This window comes from Heliangelus exortis, chromosome 1, assembly GCF_036169615.1.
Source record: "Heliangelus exortis chromosome 1, bHelExo1.hap1, whole genome shotgun sequence".
NCBI classification, from domain to species: Eukaryota; Metazoa; Chordata; class Aves; order Apodiformes; family Trochilidae; genus Heliangelus; species Heliangelus exortis.
Window position 1 is genome coordinate 65,768,106 of NC_092422.1, and position 18,419 is coordinate 65,786,524.

The window sequence follows — 18,419 nt, forward strand, 5'->3', positions numbered from 1 at the left end:
CACACTTGGTTCTCATAGAGGAACACAGATGCTGCCTTTAGTACTTAGTACAGTGCATAACACTCTCCTCATGCCTGCTGACCTCCTTGAAGCCTAGGGCAGTGCCTGGGAGAGGTGAAGCTGTGCTGATACTGTATGTTATCAAACAGAACTAATGAAATGTCCATAGGAAAGCTTATCAAGATTGTTATGATTACAAGTCTTAAAGGCAAAGCCTCAGGGTATCAGTCAAAAATCAAAATCACTAACCAGAAAAAGGGTTTAACCTAAAGTATTCTTACAAGCAAACAGAAAAAGCTCAGAATCATGTTCTGGTGGGGTTGACTACAAATGACTGGCTTCAAAACTTGAGGAGAACAGATTTGTAGCTTAATTACTTGAAGTGTAAACAACATACTTAAAGTGAGGCCTAAACCAGGAAAACGCCAAAATCTTTTAATGTTATATTAATAGAAAAGGGATGAAGATACTGATATTGATGACATATTTGGAAAAAAAAAATGGCTGACAAGTTAATGTTGAATGGAGTATGCTACAGTCCATTCTATCCTTACAGACCACATAGGAACCTTAAAATGTGAGCTGCTGTTAAATTCATGGAGAGCTGGTAAAATAATTGCATCTCATAGTATCACAGAGGCAGACCAGGGAAGTTTGTGACTGCCAGACAGAGTGCTCCAAAGGAAAAAAATTCAGAATTATCTTCCCCTGAAAAATGCTCCCCGGAACAATAGAGGGAAACCTTGTGCAGAGAGATTACAGTATCAGTGCCCAATATTTTCTTTTGTAGTCATTAAGGAAGCCTGTGAGTTTGCTGCCATCCATGCATACCTACCAGAAATCACAGCATGTGGCTGTCACAGGGAGGAACACTGGGCAGAAAGGAACCTCAACCCAGTCTGTGGCTACCACAGGTAGTCATGATCCACCTCATATAATCCTGTTTTAAGCTCTCAGTATACTCCTCTTGACACATTTTTTTTTCCAACATGACATATGGATATTTTTTTTTTAATTTTAAGTGAGTGCAATTTTAGGAATCACATAAAAACTGCCAACTGTGTGCCAAATTGAACTTTCTTACAGAACACGAATAAAATTTTAGATTTCTAATTATCCTTTCTTCCTAACTTTTTATTAGGGGTGTGTGATTTCTTTGCTAGCAGTGCAGCTTGTGATGTCATAGTGAAATGAAAGTACAATTATGTGCCCAATGTGCCTTGAATACTACAGGTAGCACTAGTACCAGTTGTCATTCTAAGTTAGATAGCCATCCTAGTGATCCCCCAGACTGACCTAACCAGAAAAGTCAAACACCCATGTGCTTCATCTCCTCAAGTTCTCAGACAACTTCTCCTTATCAACCACATCCATTCCAGTTTACTTTGTGTTAAGGAGTAGGGCTGTGCGTCTAGAATACTCTTTATATTCGTATTTTGATCCCAGCATTTGTATTTCTGGATACAAATAAAAACACATTATCAGAAAATGAAAGTGTTGTGTGCATATGTTAATGGCTGTATTTTCTAATAGGAATGGAGGACTTAACAAAATAGAAACAGACATCTGAACATTTGTTAAAGAGAAGGGTTTGTTACATTTTTAATAGGGTGCTCCTGAAAAGAATTTCAGAGGTCTCCATAAATATTTTCAATATATTCAATATTTTCAATAGTCAGCGTGAGCAACCAGTAAACTAAAAGATTTCAGACTGAGGTTTATCCAGGGGATTAACTCAAGGTGGGGAGAATATCCTGCACAATTCAAAGAGAAATACGGAAATAAGTTGTGTCTTTTGCACTAATTATTCAAGTGCAAAGACTTCAAATTTAAAAACTAAAAATTTCAGAATAGCAATCAAATTTGACCTCAAAGCTTTCCCTGTCCCATCTTTTTCAGTACACTGGAAGCTAATCCTTTCGACCTGCTTGCACAATGAAATTTAAAGGTAAAACTATACTCTGCATTTTTACAAGTATGTCTTTGGCAGCCACTTATTTTCAAGTTAGTCTTTTCTTGTTTTGTTTTATTCGAATGTAATTTGATTCCCACATCCGTACACTCATGACCACAGGGCTTCCAGTCTTGACCCACTCAGGCAATGAAATTCCTATTCCTTTTCAGGATCCCAGACAATAGCAACACTGGAGCCAGCAGTAATGCAGAAACTTCACAGATTTCTCAGGATCCCATGGTGCAATACATATTTCCCTATCTGAGATGATTTCCCTATCATACTTTCTGTATGTTCCTACCACTAAGGCTTTTTTGTTTTTTTCCAAAAAAATATTTTATTTAACAAACAAAAATCATACCTAATTCTTCTAGAGTCTTGCATAAGGTTTTCTCTAAAAAAATCTCTTTTTCTTTCAGAAACTTTACTGTTTTCACTTACTAATTTGACATGTTCACTGTTTATCCCCATTTGCGTTTTGATAAAACTAGTTTCTAGGGCTGATTTATCTATTAAAAAATAAACACAGATTCTGGACAGCCCTTTCCCTAATTGCAGATGACACTCGTTACACCAGTTAACCTGTGTTTGACATGCAGTAGCCAAGTAGATGTTACTATGCCCCACTTCCCAGAAAAATAGGAATGCACAATTTTCCCATGCCTATTTGCCTTCTACACAACAATCATTAATGCACACACCACTGTCACAGTGTGACTACACCACCAGCTCTTCTCCCTTGCGGAACTTATCCTGGAATAGCACCTATACCCTTGCAACTCTTTGAAGGACTGGATATGAGTTGAGTACACCAGCCTTTCTGGAGATTTAAGGTGCTCATCCTGCCAAATTCAGAAGGCTCTGACACATCTTCCAATTTAATAACATTTGCTAGCCAGTAGGCTCGGGTGTGCAATAAAGTACGATGATGAATTGTGCCAATAAGTTCTACCTCTTCATGCTACCCTCTGTCTCATCACCACAAATCCAGTTAAGAACTGAATTACTGCTTGGCAGTTTCAGTTAAAATAAATTCAGTATGTGAAATGGAAAATGAGAGATGCTTAACATCAGGGATCTATCCAGAAAGCAAGGAGTAAACAGAAGAGTTCCTATTGACTGAAATTAGAAAAGCACTGTCACCTAACAATCAGAGTGAAAAACCCTTACATTTTCAAAGTTGGTTGAGAAATGGAAGGCATCACCATCAGCAGTGCAAAATGTTTGAAATATTCCGAAGTTTAATATGAAAAATGAACTTTACTTCCCCCAAACTCTGAGACATTCTGTTTCCAATATTTTTGATTGTGAGATACCGTTGTTTTAAAGATACTCACAAATTTTCTACCAGAAAAAGTTGGCAAATATCAAATCAAATGTGTTGGCCAACATTTTTTTTCAGAATTCTCTACTCAAAACAATTACAGCTATCAAAGTTAAATGCCAGATTCCCATTGACATCCCTACTTTCTAGTGTCCACGGTAGATGAAATACATATGAAAGCTGCAATGCTTCTTAATTGATTATACAGAGGTGCGAGCCCTCCCAAAGACTTGAAGGATTCATACTACATGTACACTGTCATTATTACAAAATGACAATATAATTGACAACATATCTCTGAATATCTTTCAAGTCCAAGGAACTGTAAACCATTCAATGGTCCACTCGTGCCCCTTAAAAATTCAGAATCTTTATGGCTTTCAGGCAGAAAAAACATAACACTGTACCAGAGCAGACAACCCCCCTGCATCAGTACAGGCTGGTAACCAGGTAGCAGAACAGCATGAGAAGCCAGTGAAGATTGTAGCAATTGCTGAATGTAAGTTAACAGTGTGGATGTCTAGGACAACTTGCTGCTGCCACTTGAACTACGCCAAATGAACATCTCCAACTCTTCTCTCATCACAGCTCATCCAGCTCTATAAAGTGCTACTCTGAGGCTGTGTCCCACAGATCAAAGAAAAGTATTGCAGCCCTCTGATAGGCAATGATGAGTCCAGGCATGACATATTGTGCCTGTTTTTGGTAAGGGGGTTACTGAGAAACTAGAGGGCATCCTTTAGAGGGTTCCTTTAGGCATCTGATAAGATGACCCTGGAGCAGAGGAACTGTGAGAACCTGAGGGAACCAAGCTCATTCGAACTAAAAAGCTGTCTGAGGGACATTCCAGTTGCAGATTACAGCTACTTGAAGGACAGATACAAGGCCATTAGAGCCAAAATCTCAATCTCTTCTCAGTGCTGCTAATAGCAAGGGGCAAATTTTCCCCTTGGGAGGCTCAGGTTGGAGACAAGAAACACCTTTTCCCCAGTACAGTGCTATAAGGAAGGGACTGCCTAGGTTGGCTGTGGGAGCTCCCTCCACAGAGGCTTTCAGGACCTGGCTGGACAGAGCCTGACTTAGCATCAGTGGCAGTCCCTGCAAGCACAACATTGAAATACATGTCCTCCAAAAAACCCCACATTCTAATCAACATTTCTGTGATTATATAAAAGGATTTTTTTCAACATTTACCTCATCCACAAATTTTCAGCTGGATGCATAGTGAACAATAACATAGCCTGGAGAGGAGAAGACTGAGAGGAGACCTCATCAATATCTATAAATACCCACAGGATGTGTGTAAGAAAGATGGAGCCAGACTGTTCAGTAATGCCCAGTGAAAGGATACGAGCCAATGTGCACAAACTGGAGTGCAGGAAGTTGCATCTAACCATGAGGAAAAACTTTTTCCCTGTGAGCGTAAGGCAGCACTGGAAGAGACTGCCAAGTTAGATTGTGGAGTCTCCTTCTCTAGAGATATTCAAAGCCTACCTGGATGTAATCCTGTGTAATGTGCTCCAGGCAATCCTGCTTTAGCAGGAGGGTTGGACAGGATGATCTCCACAGGCCTGTTCCAACTCTTATGATTTTATGATAACTAAAACCATCTAGCAAACTATCTGTTTTGGTGTTGCAGCTATTGTTCACTCGCTGGACAGTTTTTCTTTTTATATAGCCCATAAGCCATGTCAGGAACCACATAATGCTTTCCTTTTGAGACCTCTGAATGGCATCTGGAGAAATGGATTTTTTTATGACTATGTAAAGTCTCAGTGTGAACATGTCATTTATGTCAATGATCTTTTTGAATGTATATTGTTGCCCCAGTTTTGTCAAAAAAACCCAATTTGTTCATTGCACAACTTCTTAAGAGAAGCATCTGATACCATCCCACTGTTCCCATTGAAGACTGTAAAAGGGGAAACATAACCTCAATTTTCAGAAAGGGAAAGAAGGAAGACCTGGGGAACTACAGACCAGTCAGTCTCACCTCTGTGACTGGCAACAGAGGATCATGGACCAAATCCTCCTAAAATCTCTGCTAAGGCACGTGGAAAATAAAGAGGTGATGGGTGGCCATCAGCATGACTTCACCTAGGGAAAATCCTGCCTGACAAATCTTGTACCCTTTTACAACCAGGTCACTGTGCTGGTGGACAAAGGGAGAGAAACTGATATCATGTACCTGGACCTGTGAAAAGTGTTTGACACTATCCTGCATAGCATTCTGGTAACTAAACATGATAGTATGCCCACAGGTATCACCACTTCTTCAGCCCTCCCCCATCAAATACCAGCCACAACTCTTTCCATGGTGTGAGAATAGGTCAATGAGAACAGGAAACAAAAGTCCTTTCCAAGACACGAGATGTTTGATTTACTGTTACTAAAGGTCCTGATTCCAAAATTATGAGAGTCCAGTGAAATCAAATCTCAGTGAAAAAACAAAACAAAACAAAAAACCAACAGAAAACAAAAACTAGCAATATACACATGCTGAAGGATATATACATGCTACTACATGCAAGAATTTTTCTACACAATTCTTGTATGCAATAGGGAACAGAATTAATTTTGAAGATTGAAATGTGTGACTGAGTAAGAGATTCACTTTTACAGAGGATCTATGGTGGGATTCAACTTCAGGAAAATACTTCAATGTATGAAACAAAAAAACATCAACACGTCTTAAGGAATTAATTCTAGCCCTTACTGAAATGTATTGTGTACTAGGTCTCCCAAAGGCATAACTGCAGTCATTTCAGCAACTGATGGACAACACATATATTTTAACCTCTTTCATGTTTTTCATACACAAATAAAATAACCTTTCTCTGCTTATGTTTTGCAACTGATGTGCAGTTATATCCAAAAGGGTGAAAAAAAGAGATTGTGTACAAGTTTCTTCTTGTTAGTTTCCTCCCCTCTGACTATGTACAATGCCAACAATGCACAAGTGGACACCATATGGATAGGTGGACATGGAAAGCTTAAGGGAAGGTTATGGGGTTGAGTTAGTGAGCACAATTCTTGCTAGTACCTTTGGCCCAAAGGTTGCTGCTGTATCTACTTTAAGTGCTTATACTCATTTGCTTAAAGGCATTCAATTCATTAGTTGTACACACGTGGAACAAAGATGGATTGAAACTGATGATAGTATGAATATCTTTCCAGTACAATTATTAATTTGATGCAACTATAGAGTAACCTATTGGAACAGACAGTCTAAGCCTTGTGCAAATCAAATCACAGTAGCATCTGCTATGCTAGGATGGGGATGGTTTACACAGTTTATTTCAGAGAAGAGGTATTGGAAATATTAGGATTAAAGGCTTTTGGCAGTAGGACTGTTCAACGTCCTCGTTACATGGCACTGGGTCTAAGATGATTCAGAGTAGGAAGGGAGTCATCTGCATAAATGAACTGGTGCAGAATATATGCTAGGGAGAGAGGATTTCATAGCATGATTTCCTCCACATCTCTGTAAGCTACTGAAATGCAGCTTAGACTCACAGAGTGGGTTGCAGCACACAGACAAAACTTCTGAAATGAAAAAGCCATGAAGAAATTGAACTGTAGGCAGGTGTTTGGGTGATCTACAAAGTGATTTCAGCTTTTACATCAGCATGCAGGACAGGACAGAACTGCCTGTTACATCCCTGTGTAGGCAAGTGGGAGTGCACCCCCACTCCCAGCACCCCCAGTGCATGTTGACAGAAAGCAATGCACCCCAGACAGAAAGGGGGTTTAGTTTAGAATTGTTGAATATCCAAGACATTGATAATCCTGGGAAGCAATCTGCATATTCAAAGGTTTTGCACCCTATTTTATAGGCCTACAGGTATCACTATGGCTTCAGTTGTCCCCCATCAAAAACTGAAACTGGCCACAACATTTTCCATGGCATGAGAACAGATCCATGAGAACAGGAAAAGAAAGGACCCTTCAAAGCAATGTGTTGTTTGAGTTCCTTTTACTGAAGTTGGCTACCAGGTAAAAATACATCCCTATTTCTTTATTGAAAGAGTCCATTCAAATCAAATCTCAATGAAAAACAAAACAAAACCAGGGGGAAAAACAACAATAACAACAAAACACCACCAAAAAAAAAAACCAAACCAAACCAAACCAACCAAACAAACAAAAAAAAAAACAAAAAAAAAAAAAACAAAAAAACCCCAGCAACAAAACCCCACAAGCCAGCAATATACAAGACAAGTAGCCAAGTCTATCTGATCTAATATAGATATAAATATTGTAGACATTGTCACTGGATTTAGTAATCTAAATTCCTGATATAGAGGCATATGGCATTTCTGAAACAAAACTCAACTTTAAATAGACATCTGAAGTGGAGTCCTATAACCATACTGTAAAAGAATTAATTTATTTTTCAGCATCTAAAATGGGAGCCTAAAGGGAATCTAGCCCAGACATAAACATTTACATTTATGAAAGATAAATCCCACTCACATTATTTTTAAAAGAACAGAAATAGGAATGCTCCATCAAGGAATCTGGAATGATAATAACAACATCAACAACAAAAAAAGTGTAAGCACCAGTGCAGCTATGAGGAACAGGTCTGGATATGAGAATTTCCATGTCATTTCTAAGACTCAAGGAAAACACTAATGTGAACATGTCTACAGTACCTGAGATACTCTATTATGCACACTGCTCTCCAGTATGCCAGCACAGGCTGCTTGTGTTAGCACAAGTACAAGGATCCTTTTTCCTCTGGCGGCATGGAGCTTGGGGTGAGATCACTCTCTCTGCAGGGAGCTTTGGGCTAAAGGGTTTGGGCTATTTCTTCAACTCAAGCCTTCTAAAGAAATCTCGAGTATTTCCAAATTTCACCACAACATGCAGCAGTTCCATACCCAAAGGTATAAAGAAGTAGATAGCACAGTATCTCATAAAGTGATGGTCAGTTCTCTGTAACACAGCAACCAAGTGTTCCAACTCACTTTCCAGTTAGGTTCTTAATTATCTCAAGATTTTCTTAAGAGTGTGAAGGTCAAAAGACAATAACAAGTAGGAAAACAAGATGACGTGGAACAGGAAATAATTGTGTTCTGCACAAAACATACAGCCTTATGCTTTTATGTTACTGCTACTGGACTTGAAATGAGCTCTTCTACATGACAGACACTCAAGTAGGGTGAAGTGCTGCATGCTGTACAGAACACCTAAGTATGCATCAGACCTCACAGGAACAACTCCACAGTTTCTATCTTTTTTCTACTGTCTTTTTGGAAGTCGACCATCAATCATTTTATGCTGTGCTCTGCTAGATGCTGTCATGTTTTTGCTTTCATCAAGATTACTCTGATCCATTCAGTCATACTTAAGTTGTCCTGCCAAATATTTGCTTGTGTTAAAATAACTGCTGAGAATATAGACTTGGTAGGTGACAATGCTTTATTTTAAACATTCCACTAATATGTTGTATGTGTATCATGCAAACAGTAGCAGATATATGCTGGGAACTTTTTGTGTGGCTATGCAGCAGCATCCCTCTTGTCTTTGTACTTCCCTTGTGTCGTTGAAATATTTCTTTTTGGAGTAGTTTTTCTGTAATGAAGGGAAAGATCTTATTGACACAGCACACTGACATACTGTCCTTACATCTTACTATCCTGGTGTGGTTAAATCTTGTGTATTTCTTAACCCCCTGCATACAATCTCCCCTCCTGTTGAATAACTAATTGTTGGTCCTTCCAGAAACACATTCTCAGTGGATAACACAGTATGCCTGTGTGTTGTCAATATAATGTCACACATAAAAAACACCTGCCAGTAAAGTATGGAGGCAATGTGACCAGCACTCACAGACACAGAACATGTAGATTCTCACATCCATACCGTCTGTATTAAGAGGTAAACTATCCTCCCTTTTCAACTTGCATTTCATCCTGTACTTGGCAAAATGCAAAGAATAACACAGAGCTGGCAGAGTCACATGAACACAAATCCCAGCTGGGATGGCTTTTCATATTTCTTTCACATGCCCTACAAAAGCCTTTTGACAGAGATGTGTCATGAACAGACGTTTCCAAACCAGGACCTGGTCGTTGTTATCAGCATACCAAGGAGCAGGGCTGCACGTCTGTTTGGCCATAATTTCTACAGAAATTGTGTGAGACAGCAAGTGGCCATTGCTGCTTAAATGCTGGTTCAGTGTGACACACCAGTAGCAACCTGCTGCTTTCTTTCACCCCACTTACACCTCACCTTCCAAAAAGGGTGGCCCTGCTGTGCCTCTTCTCCAGTTCCAGGGTAACATTTCCCCTATCCAGCTGCAATAAGTCTGTTTTCCACTTTTGTTCCTTTCTTTTTAATAATGAGAGGAGACCATGTCACTCACATTGACAGTCCTCTGGAGTAAACAGAATTGGAGTTACTTCCTTCTGTTCTGGAAAAGAGTAACACTGCTTGTTTAAGAAGTGCTCCTCAAGGATTAATAAAAGTAGTTTTCATGCATTTCCCTGTAGGAAGTTAATTCCTTTTCTCTTCTTATTGGGCTCTTTGCCCATTCTTTACACGGAACTGACCTGACAGGCAAAGGTGAGGGTGTGTATATACTTTTTTCTGCCAGCTAATGGGTAGGCATCAATCACATGCTTGTTGGATATACCAGCAGAGATACCCAGGGCTTCTACCCTTCAGTTTAGGTTCTTCAAGGCAAACTTGAAGCACAGTATTAGTGATATGGAGCATTTTCACTGTTGTTCTTTAGCTCATACCCTTTTAATGTAAATATAAATCCAACACCTCTAGTAATATCAAAATTCCTTTGAAAAGAATGCACTCAAATACATAATGGGTACATTCTACATAAACTGTATACAAATTATAAATACTTCTGCACTTAGGAACATTTTTCAATATAGCACATGTGCATTTCAGTAAAAATGTTCCTGGAAGTCAAGTGTTGTGAATGTGTTGAGAGTGCTTCTCCATTCTCTTTGATAATCTCAGATTTTCCAGGAAATAATGTAATTTCATTATTCATTAAAGTATTGAACTAATTTTTAGATGAAGTTTTATCCTGGAAGGTATTTTGCCTTCCTGCTGTAATATCCTTGTTCTGAGATTAAAAGGTTTTTAAATGCTGCATTAAGACCAGAAAAATTTGTTCTAGCCCCGTCATTAATCACACAGAACATTTAAATTATTGAAATATTTTCAACTAGTATTGACTTTTTAAACTCTACATTCCTATTACAGATTGTCATATACTGTATAATAATTTTTAATATATAGAAAAGAACAATATATGTAATAAAGATGAATGTTGCATCAAATAGCACATCACAAGCAATGATGCAGTAATACTACATATATTGCTTATTGGTAAGCCTCAACATTTTTTCATTCATTTTAACCATTTTTTTTTTTCTGAACACTAAATACCAAGCTTGACTTATAAAATATATATGTGCTTCAGTGCTCCTAGAATAGGAAAGATTTGTAGAAAACTTACGTATTTTAAAAACCGTGACTGCTACACCTAATTCTATGAGAAAAACTTTCTTACCTAGGGCGAGATTGTCTTGGTTTCAGATACCTAAATATAAGCTAAGCATCTAAGTGCCTCCTTTGTAATCAATGAAAATAAGTAACAATAAATCTCTTTTAGAAGTTTTAGTCTTTTGCTCAGGCATAGTGTACAAATCCTTTGCTCATATGTAGCACAATGTGCCAGTGTGGGCACAGGGAGATGTCCAGCCTTGCCTCTGGATACTTCTGGATAGGCACAGGTCTCCAGTAGGACGTGTATCAAATCTGGTAAACTAAAGAAAACCAACCAAAGGTAACCAAGAAGAATCAAATGACATTAGTAAGTATGTAAGAGCAACTGAATCAAGCCCTAGATGTTCACCTTGGAACAAGATGTCCTAGAAATACTTTTTTGACCTCATATAAATGGCATCAAGACAGCTAGAGCTGGTGTTCCTCAGTACCTAGAGAACCCACATTGGTGCCAGACATGACACAGGATGTAAGAAGTGCCTGTGTCCACTGAGATGAAAGCTGAGATGTGGCACATAATTCTGAGGTATCTCCTATATCTCATGAGGGACTTGTTTAGGGCATTTAATTGGGAAGCTAATGATTCCAGTCACAGCATTCTAGTTTCAAAGGGTCACCTTTGCCCTTGAAGAACAGAGTTAAGGTACAGACTTTAATTTTTCTTACAGACTAGCCCATCCTGCCATGATGAGCAGCTCAGGTGTAAAAACCTTTTCTTTTTATCATACAAGCACTTTGTCATTCAACTCACTGTGTGAGTAGTACTTTGAGAACCAGACTTTTAATCTTGTCTATTGTGTGTGGAATTGGCACTGTCTGTGTATTTAGCAAAGTGCTTTGGCCCTTCATTTGAGAAATCAATATAATGCCATTACCTTAACTCTGAAGCACTGTTAAAACCAGTGTAATAAAAAAGTGTGAGGAAATAGGATAACAAGCCTCTTCTAAGTAGCACAGGTGAAATCAGCTTTTGTTTGTTCTGTGTGCTAAAGAGGTTTATACCATCACACTACATTTGTTTCATCACATTAACCACAGACTGCAAAAAAGGAAGGTGAAATCTTAAATAAGAAGCTAAAACTATCACTTTTTCTTTATGCCTAAACAGTCTGTGAATGTAATGACATTTATTTCCAAGAAAAGTCATTTTTATGGGGAAATTAGTAGACAGATTTCTAGACTAAATGAATTTAGACAAAAATGATTTTTAGGTGAGTTGGTGGGTTTTGCTCTGTCATTAGTTAAAACAAAAATGTCCTGTGCTGTATGGTGTGAAAATGTATAAATACACTATCAGTATCCTGAGATTCACAGCGCACGTTCTTCTTCCTCTGAGGTGCTTGGATACCGTGGAAATTAATACCAAAGAAACACTGATATAAATATCAGTCCAATTTCTTAGACAAACTGAACTTGGAAGCTTTATTGTGATGTTAACTAACATTGTAAAACATTCTTCTGAGAAATGTCAGTCTTTGTGTACCAAACTGTTTATTAGTGAACAGTCTTCCATTTATTGATTTTCTCTTTCATACTTCATCTTTAATTGCTTGCAGTGCTGTTGAAAGCTTTCTGGTTGATGGCTCAGGGATCAAGATCCACTCCTGAAATATGGTCAAAAAGTTAATGAACTCTTCAGATATCTTAGCAGGGGAGCAATGGGTAGAGAAGCTATAACAATGTTATATAAGCAAGAGAAGAGTCTTTAGTGGTCATAGGACAGGGAGAGATCATCTTGATCATGATCAGATTTGTTACAATCAACTGTGTAATCCTCATCCATCTCAGAAGCCAGACATGACCCTTCCTAAAATAAGATATTTTCTTCTTTATATTGTTGGAAGGTGGTTCCAAGATATCACCAAAGTCACTGAAGACAATTCAGCTGTTTGGTCTGAAAATCTTGTATGAAATTCTATTACTCACAGTCCAAGACAATGCATAAATGGTGGAAAAAAACCCAAAACACTATAAGACTGGCCAAAGGATTGAAATAAGCTTTCGAGTGTCAAGGTAGGGTTGAGGGCAAAAAAATCCCTTATGGCCAGGTCACTTCTAGACAACAGTTTTGTAGAGATCTAAGTTTCACCAGATGAATAATGGAGATGAATCTATTTAACTTATGAATGAGAAGTGGGGAGGGCACCGTTTAGGGAGAAAGGTTTTAATGGATATGTTGCCATATCTTCAGCCCAGCAAGTCAGGGACAGAGCAAGACCTTGAAGAGAGAATACTATCCCAAGCCACAGAGAGGTGTTGGGTTTTTATGGCATTTCCTTTGACCAGGAAGATACAGACCCAGATATTCATAGGCTAAAATGGGAAATAAATGCTAAATTTTCCCCTCTAGGCAACAGTCCCAGAAATCTCAGGAGCTCAAGAGAGGGTACCTTTGGCCCTGAGGCAGACCTGCAGAATGTAAGCCAGCAGAGCCCAGATACCTGCCTCCTTCCTGAAGATGTAAGACAAGCCTTGGGGACCCTGAGATTATCTCTGAAAAGGCAGGATGTTGCACTTCTTCCAGCACCACATTCCTCCTGCCACCACTGTCCCACCACATGAGGAACCTGGCCTCCAATGACCCCTCCAAATGCCCTTCCAGAACGAGGTCCATGACATGGAGGGCTCATTTATGTTCCTTTTCCCCTACTGTGGGTTCTGTAGAGGAGCAAGAGGTCCTGTTTACAGGAAAATAAATACAGTTTCAAACCTGAGCTCAAAGGAATTCCTTTTTTTGCATTCTTTTTTTATCCTAATAATTTTGCTGTTAATGTTGGATTCTTTTTTATTGCCAACAATTATTTCCTATAAGCATCAGATAAAGTACTTTATTTAAGTACAAATGGATTGACACACTGCATTGTCTGTGTCACAGAAATCTATTATCAATAAAGAACATTTGAGATGACTAATGGTTCTATCTTTGGTATTCAACTCAGTATTGGACTCCATGTCTTTATCTGTTTTGCTTTTCTTTGATACCTCTTCCAAGATTTGAAAATACTGATGCCAAAATAAGACATCTCTACTTCCTTAAATTATTTACCTCATTTCTACACTTTTACTTCCACTTGCTACTACTCACTGAGTATCAAAACACTCCTGAAATAAAAGATTTAGGAAAAAAAAAACAACCAACCAAAAAACACTAATTTTGCTGATTTGCAATTTATTGTGCCAACTGTTTTCACAGTTTAGGACAAATGCTAACAAAGTTATGTGGCATTATATGGTTTGTAAGGCTAACTTAAGTAAGCTTTGCAGTTAACCTCAAATGTGGTTATTTGAACTATTGTTCTGTCCTAAGTTTTTCTACAATTGGGAAGTAATACAAAAGAGGGTACCCTATTTTTAATTTTTAAGAAGATCTCATAAGGTTTATTCTGATGTAGTTTGGAAAATCTATTTTTTCTTCATGAGCCTGAATTCTACCATTATATTAATCCTCTGTTCATACATGTAACTTCTGCATCTGTGTCTTTAATTATCTGGCTCATTCTTTCCTTTTTTCTGCCTCTCTTGCAGTCTCAGTCTCTTTTCTCTCCAAACTTTTGGACACATGTTGACAGCACTTTTTATATGGTCACAGTCTGAGAGAAACTATTCCGAAATGCAATTCAGTTGATTGTTAATAGTAGTCATCAGAATACTTTGTAATTATTCCCGTGAGAATACTTGTATAGATTACATGAAAGGATGATTGCAGAGGAAAATAATGGCTGTCTTGAGTGCCTGTTATTTATCTGGAAAGCATTTTTAATAAAGGAAAAGTTTCTGGCATACACTACATAAATGTTGCATTGTTTCAAGTCCTTGTTCTTAGCTTCTCTCCTATCCAGTTTTCTAAAAAACTTCCCTTTGTTTTTGAATGCCACTACATCTAGAAATGAAGAACTCTAACAATTGGGGACAGATAGTACTACTGGAGAAAGCATTACCATGTGATCTGGGAACTTGCCATACATATGCTGCTTGGCTTGTCTCTTGTCATAAATGAATAATAAATTAATTTCTTTCATGGTTCAGTCTCACATATGAACACATATTTCCACGCAGTCCCCTAGCATTGATATGAGTGTTGGATAGCAAAAGGAGTTATAAAGCTAGTACAGAAAGCTTTCGGTATTTTTAATTACATCAGACTAGAAAATTAAAATCTGTATTGCCTATGTTCTTACTCTTGCAACATGACCTAAGAAAACCTTCTTTTTCAGAGCAGTTCTAGAAAAATGACATAATCCTAGTGGGACTCCTACATAGTTCTTCATCTCTATTATTATTTGACTCAGGGGTAGTTTTTTAATGACATGCCATGAAGAATAATTAATATCCACAGTGCAGACTGGGAGAATGGATGGTTTGGGATGATGGTGAGTGACGGTGGGATCCCTGAGACAAGAGAGAGCAACTTAGGAAGGTTCTCACCTGTTCTTCTGCTGGATTAAATGGTCTGGGCTTTTTGGTTCTGCTTGAATTTATGAAAGAGTTGCTAGCAGGTGATGACCGTTTCCAGAACAGAAGAAAAATTGAGCTTCCCAGATCTACTGTCCTGTCAGTCCCAAATTGCTTTGGGATTTCTCTCCTTTGTTACTAGGCAGAAAAAGAAGCTGACATGTCACTTCTTTTCTTTTACGCCACCCATGCTACCTAACAAATGCCTTTCTCTGAACTGCTTTGACACCTGGAAGAAGCACAATGGAGGTTGACAGTGATAAAAAATGAGTAGATTTATTTCCATGTTCATCCAGTTTCATTTAAAGATCACTAAAGGAATCCCTAATAATAACATCTCACCTTGGGTGCACATGGCTTTCCTGGTTTATTGTGAAAATATGAGCCTCAGTGTATTTGTATGTAATTAGTACACACCCCTCTTTCATTTCCCAACACAATACCGCCATATCACTGAGCTACATAGTTCTTGCTCACTGGTTGTCATTTGTAGATAATTCAACTTTCCAAATCTTTTTCTCCTGTCCTTTGAGATGGAAAGAAAATAAATTCTGACCTGAGATGTGAAAGACCATAGGAGAAAAAAAAAAAAACCCTACCAAAAAACAAATGAAAACTATCAAGTGTGTGCGTACAAGATGAAGATGAAGATGAATAATCATTTAATCTATTTTGGACTTCTCCACTGATTGCGAATAAATTATCAGTTAATAACTTAAGCCAGTAAGATGTCCTCTGAAATGTTCTGTATTATTCTTCAGTCTATGGTTGGTTTTTTTGTTTTTTTTTCTTGAAAGAAGCTCAGCAACAGCTCTCTCATTCTGAGCAGCTACATTTCTTTCAGTAAAATTTAGCCAGCTCTCCTTTCTATGATTAACTACTCTCAGGTATGTATTGGGGTTCTACTAGACTTAAACATGATAAGGGAAATACAATATTTATACTGTTATGAAAGATTTGGCTTATATTCGCCATTCCCACTCTGGAACCTGTAATTTCTGAGTAAAATCAGGCCTGCTGGCAGCAAAGTACTCAGTCAGCTATCCCCAGGGCTAAATAAGGTGCTCAGTTGAGCCTGAGCTGTCCTTTAAACATATTACCCAGGTACAGGGAAAGGTTCTTCCATTTCTCCTTAAGGATTCATTGTAAGCTGTACAAAAGGGGTGGGGGGATGTGTGTGCGTGTGCCTGGGGGTGATGGGGATGGTCATCAGGCAAGTGGGATTCTCCCCTTGTGCTGTGTAATTCCTGACACCTGCAAGACTCCAGCTAAGCACTAGTGAGTCCTGTGGGCTTGGATAAATGCTATCCTTGGTGAGGATATGATGAGCTTCAGAAGTATACACAAAACTGAAATTAAAAATGAATCCAGTCTTGTACCTCTGTCACTTGTACCTCAGGTTTAACAAGTCACCCTCTTTCTAATGGAGAAAAAAAATGTCTGACATATTTTTAATTATCTCAAGCCCACAAAATCATCAGTAAAAACCTAGGAGCTACCTTCTAACAGAAGACTGCTCATGCCTTACATTTTTGTAGGCAATGCTAGTTGTGGCCAGTAGAGTTAAGGACACTTGCCATTGTGAAGTTTCTTCTCCACTCATCAAGCTTTAACTACCTAAGCAGAAATTTTCTAGATACAGGGTTCACCTTGGTGTGATAGTCTGTGTTTAGAACCAAAGAAATTGTTTAGCTTTTTCTTGGGGTGTGGCATTCCATATGGTTTTTTCAATGTCCTCTATGTTTAATTCTTACTCCGCTTTCTCCCTTTTCCCTCAAGATACAAAGGCTGATTTTTCCTGCTTTGGAAGGAGAATGCTATAGGTAGAGATAAAGAAAGATTCCATAGTATTCCTAGGGATATTTTTGGCTGACGAGCATCTCAGCTGTCAGATTATCAGTGATACTGGGTAGAATGTGAAGGCTGAGTTCTTATACACAGCATTTGCAGTGACTACGCTGCAGCAAAAGGTCAGAGGAGTGAAAGGGCAATTTACTTTTGACCCTTACTTTTGAAGGCTGAGACTGCTGGGAATATAAGGCACATTGGTAAGGAATGAGAATCAGGCAGGAAGATCCAGAAAAGTAAACAGGGACAGAGAAAATAAGGGTGAAGAAGTGAAAGAACTGGTGAGAGGGTATATATGACTGTGTGAAATAGAAGAATCTGACCAGGAGAGAAAAAAGCCCTTTAGAACAGTCCTGGAACCAGAAATACCAGAGTGTAAACCACTGTGTCCTCTCAAAGAGTATCTGTGAAACCTCTTGGTGAACAGCCATGGACACTGACCAGAGTAACTTCTAATTATTGCTGCAATTAGCTGCAAGGGCAGAGGTGGATCAGAGGACTAAAAAGTGTAATCCTCCAGATGTGACCTGTCAGAGGAAAACACCTTGGTAGCTACTAGTGAGAGAGAGTAGACAATAAGTCAAACAGTTGGCACCAGGGCCCTGGTATCTACCATTAGACACACACCTGGGCCTTTTAAACTTCAGACTATCTGTAAACTGTGGACAGAGAGCCTGTGTGGGATTATAGTGTGTTATGTATGGACATGGAGAACAGCAGCCTGATAAGTCTGATAAAGAAAGAATCCTGTTTATGCTTTGTGACACAGCTCCCCAAAGCAAACCAAAGCATAAAAGATGGGGCTGTTCAGGAGATTAATTTCTAAAATCCAACAGTAGCCAACAGTGAATGCCTGGGGAACAGTGAAGGAGCTACCCTTTGCTTTATCTTCTGTGAATTTTCTTACCTGTTTCTGGAATCCTCATAAGCTTTTAACATTTTGTACCAAGGAATTTTCCAAGTCAGATACACAAATCATGAAGAATCACCTTTGTTGTATATTTTTAATCTGATGCATACCACCTAATTCTTGCATTGGAAGAGACACTGAACAGTTTTTAGGTACCTGATCTTGGGATCTGATGATTAAACCTTTACCATATCCTTATTCATTCATCTCTGAGCAAGACTGGTATCTGCCATAGAAGAGAGATGGCCTTAAAGACTCCACCTCAGTTTATACAAATTCTCAGTTTAGAGGCTTGATTTGTCAGGATTAAAGGTTCTTTTAATATTTTTTTAATGTAATTGTTATTTTTATTACACGAGCCTTTACAGTACTGAATCATATAAGAGTTA